The following is a 5397-nucleotide window of genomic DNA, read 5'->3' on the forward strand; positions in this document are numbered from 1 at the left end:
TATTTTTAATAATGATGTGTTGAAATTATACAATTGTATCTTGTAGTATTATTGTAACATCGCGCTTTGGAATTTTTTAACTGTAAGGTTTTGTTAAAAATATTTGTATCTAATTGATATCTATAATTGTTATCAATATTTATCAGAGCATTTATAATTATTATAAATATTAATCAGACTAGTTATAATTATCATAAATGCATTATGTATCTGTAAATTTTAATGATAATCAAATTAATTCGAAATACATTATTTTATCTCTTAGAACATCTGGAATTGTGGCTATATGTTCCTTAATTGTATGTTTAGATAATTTAAAGCAATTTTAAAACAAAGACGTATACTTCCGCAAGATTTGTATAATACGAGGAGGAATATACAAATTAATATCTCTATAAAATTTTATTTTAATTGAGAATTAATTAATAGAATAACCCTATGTTAGAGTTACAAACTGCAAGTTTACTATTAAATATAAATTTATATGTGAAAATTATAATAGCGCTATTTCAAAACATACTTAATATGGAAATTCTTTTTTTTTCGATTTAATATTTATTTTTTACTTTTTACTTTTTTATATTGCAGTATTATATTGTAGAATTCTTAAATTCAATTTCAATTATGTGTAAATAAATAATGGAAAATCTTATTTCAATTAAAAGATGGTTTTTAATTGGAAGATTTATAATTAACGTAACTGATTATAGTAACATTTATAACTGTGTGAATTTAGAAATTACAAATACGATGATATTTATGTGTTATATTAAAATATGAGTTAATTACAAAATTAATTAATTATGAAGGGTAAAATTGGATTTGAAATTGCAAAGTTACTCACTTACTTTTACTGACTTCTTTTTTAAATGCTATAGATGATTTATTAGCGACTTGTTCACTCCCATACTTTCTCTGCGCGACTTCTTAATTTACTTTTTTATACTAGCTGTTCTCATTAGTTCTTATTATTATTAAATTGCTTAAAAAATGTCACTGACTTTCTATAATGAATAGAAATTATAATAATATATTACACAAAGTGTACCATTGTTTCATAATACATATTTTAGCAAAACAAAGAAGATAAATTTTAAAATATAAATAAAGAAAAAATAATACAGAACTTTTTTAAAATTCAATTTAAACTCCGAAAGAATTTCTAAAAAGACATTTTAAAAAGAATTTAAAAATAGATCTTGTTTTTTTAAATATATATAATTTTTTCGGAACGCATTATCTGTTTAATAAAAATTCTATTCTAATAAATTAGAATAAATATTTAACTTGTGTAAAAAAAAATAACAATTTAAAGGAAATAAGTGTATTGTATATGATGTACGTTTGGAAGCAGCATTGAAAATGCGTGCGCTGTCGATCGCTAGTAAATTACGGAAGCGAGAGGGAATCATTTCCCCTTCCTGAAGAAGCGCGCCGAGCTGCGAAGGTGCATAAACTACGAGGCGATGACCGGGGACCGTTCACTCGCTGAGCATTCACCTTCGCAAAATGCGCTTACAAGAGAAAGGGAAACCGATCTCGGTGTGTCTCGCGTAAAACACGCGCAAGAGCAAATTATACGTGTATGTCGTGCCGCGGGAGACGTCGTTGCGCCGCGCGAGAAAACAAAAACGAGTAACGCGATACGGATTATCCTTTTCCTTACAGCTCGCGAGACCGTGACAGTGAACTCTCTATTAGAGGAATTCAATCCGACCGGGATCGGAGTGAACGTACAAGGTGTTACGTTTCAGAACGTCGACATTGCAGCGTCGTCCTAGGAAAATGCCACGGATTCGGACAAATGAATATCAAATAGCATGTTTCAAAGCTAAACTGGTTTCATAACAATCACGTCAGTCGTGTGCACTGGACAATGTAATTAATTAACTTTGACCATAATTGAGATAAAAAAACTTACAGGGAAATAAAATATCGATTAAAAAAGCTAACGAATGATTAATAGTGAAACTAATACGGTGGAATCGATTTTGACTTGACTCGTAGCCTTTCTCTTTTGTCTTTTTAAAAATTTTTTTAAATTTTTGAGCCTTTCTCGTTATGTTTATTTTTTTAATTAGAAATATATATTTTTAAATATATTTTTCAATTAATAACAATTTATCTGTATGCATGATTTTTATATAAGATTGTAATTACAAGGCTATAAAATATTAATGTCGTTAATTTGTCTAATAATTACATCTATTACTATATAAAATAATCATTATATTTAATTTTAAAACTTGTTCTTATTATCTTATGTCAGTTCGAAATTTTATTTATTATTATAACACATATTGCAAAAATATTGGATAAGTCTCTTTACTTTCTACACATACGCAATTTCGCTTTATAGAGTTAATAATACATGATGTTCTAATGGATTCGCAATGCGAGGTGATCACAATGTGAAGTACATCATGTTAAGAACGGAACATAAAGTTTATGCTAAAATATAAACTGTTATAAACTTTTGCCCTCTCCTTCAATGTAAGAACGTATTTTATTTGATCTCATAATAGATCAATTTATATGTCGTTCATGTTGCAATGTTTTAAAACATTAGCACTCTGCGAAAACGCGGAAGGAAAGATCATGATTTTCTTATTCCGCAGTGAAATTTCCAATACATCAGATTTTATTGCTAAATTTCCGCTGCTGTTTACGCGAATTATGACAATTGATTTAATACATTTGATTATATTAATTGAATCAAACATAATTGTATACTTAAATATTTTGTCATTTAATTGTGATTTCCGTAAGTTTATGTAAAACACACACAAGATTATAATTTAATTATCAGACATTAGCACATTTGTTAAAAAAAATTCTAAAATATGAATTGAATAAAAAAAATATTAATATAAAAAAATTGTGAAATAAAATTATGGCATTTTTTTAATATTACGTGATGTATTCGAATCGCAAATATTTCATGTATATTTAAAAGACATAATGTTTTCTAAAAAATAGAAACTATATAATACTACATGTCTATAGACAAATACCAAATTGTTTAGTCGAAAGCGTGACTAAGAACATCTTAAAAATGATAACTTTGTGTATAGTATTAATCTTCAGATACATCTTCAGATGTATGTCCAAAGTGCATTCGTAGAACTATTGCGTGTGAAGAGTTGCAATTATGAAAAATTACATTTCAACTTAATTCATTTTTTGTTGTATTTATTATATTAATCAAAAATTTGCAGCGTGCGTTTTTGTTCAATTATTGTAAGATTACTATAATTTGAATTATAAATCATATTTCAAGTGGGAATCTCTTCCTTTGGAAACAAATAGAAACTTTCACAATTTTTTGTCACGTCCTTCATTTCATTCCTTTCTTTCTTTCCTAACTTAAGAAAACTCAGTATTCAAATAACTCAGTATTCAAATAAGCGTTTGGTTGCTACGTATTTTCAAAATTTGTGTAACACTTATATTAGGAAGAAATTATTTAAAAAATTGTTATTTATTGTTAAAAGGATTGATCTTCTATATGTTCTCTAAAAAAGGAGGTAGTACCGATTAGGAAATAGAATGCTATCCAATTCCCATTGAAAAAGGTATGAGGTTAGAAACTCGACCTTGAATTCGATGCAAGAAAGTAGATAAATGTGCGTGAATGAGCTAATTAACGTATGCTTCTAATGACGCCATTGTCCCGACGCGTTGAGAAAGGATTTATGTGGATGTATGTGGACCGTAACAATATGAAATTCACGGTTATTCTTGTCAGTGAAACTTTTATTTTTAATCACATCAAATTGAGCACAGCTGGCACGATAGGAATGCAAATTGGCATTGTAGTAAAGAAAGTACTTTATAACTATTTAATTCGTGAATTTTATTTTCTCGAGAATTAAAGAAAATTATTTGTACACCTATTATTTACAGACGATAGTTACAAATTAAATTTAATGTCCGATTACATTGATAACTTTCGATTTAGTTATCGAGAAAGGATAATTTTTTTATTTTTAATAAGAGCAAGATAAGAGTAAAATTGATATAATTGAATAAAAAAAAATATTTAATCATATTAAATTAAGCTAATGATTTAATTATTTATGTGATAAATGATGACGTGAAGTAGATGTGTTTAAGCGCATTTTTAATGTACAAAAAATTTTATTTTTATGTTTTGTTACGATTCATTTATGATACTTGCATAATATTTGTGTTGAATCTATTGTTTTAAGAAATGTATCTATATATTGCATAAACAGTTTATTGAAAATAATATTTTACAAATATTACAATTATAATGCGAAGATTCGCATTATTTTAAAATAAGAAAAGAGTATCTTTTTATATAAATAAAATTAAGTTAAATAATATTCCTGGACATTAGATATAACATCTTGAGAATTGATCGCGCGCGCTGAAAGTGCAATATAGTAAATGTAGAACACTTTCCGTGAGACGCATTGCTGGAGTAGTTACATTCTCTTGTTATTTGTTATTCGTATTTTGGAAAGTATACGTTGGGTGCGGCTTACAGTCGTATTAACACATCCTTGTGCGTCACCTGCAGAATAATAATTAACAATAATCATTTAATTTTTGTTCAAGATAAAATTTGACAAATTTATGACAACGTTTAATTATTTCATTGTTTGTTAATTCTCTGACATATAATCCACTCTAATTTTAAACGTAATTCTTATTGTAGCTTATTAATTCAAATTTACTAATATATTGCCTTTTTATTTTTAATTTTTCATAGTTTATTATTCTTTATTTATTCATTTTTGTTAATTTATTTTTATTTTATAATTATTTTTATAAAAATCTTTTCACTATTCTTTCCTAATAGAAAATATTTAAATCATATTTGAGTAATTAAAATGCTTTTTCTTATATCTGTGTAACAGTTAAATATATGTCATACAATCTCTCACAATTTTATGATAAAAAAGATATTTTAAGAAATCTTATTTATTTTCTATTAGAGGAGGGGTATTATAATTTAATTAAATAAAATAAGAAATAAAATAGATTTAAAATAAAAAATAACAGAGAAAGGTTTAGAACCGAATTCCAAAAATTTTGATGAATCTTTGTAGAATTATTATAGAGTGAGTTCCTTTGAATATAATGAATTATAATGATTGAATAACTCATACTTATTTAGGGTCAGACAGTTAAGATTTCCGAGATTAAAAGGGAAAATTCTTTCAAAAAGTCTAAAATTAATTTGCAAAGTAGCAGATAAAAATAAATAACCTGTATGTAAAAAGTACATTTAAAAATGAATATACATATGTGTATAAAATATAATGTACATGTATCTGATCAAAAATAAAAAAAAACGATATTTATTTATAGTTCTTCCTGGATATTGTACATTTTAAAATATATTGGGTTGTCCGGAAAGTTCGTGCT

Source organism: Atta cephalotes, assembly GCF_000143395.1.
Source record: "Atta cephalotes unplaced genomic scaffold scaffold00013, whole genome shotgun sequence".
Classification (NCBI taxonomy): domain Eukaryota; kingdom Metazoa; phylum Arthropoda; class Insecta; order Hymenoptera; family Formicidae; genus Atta; species Atta cephalotes.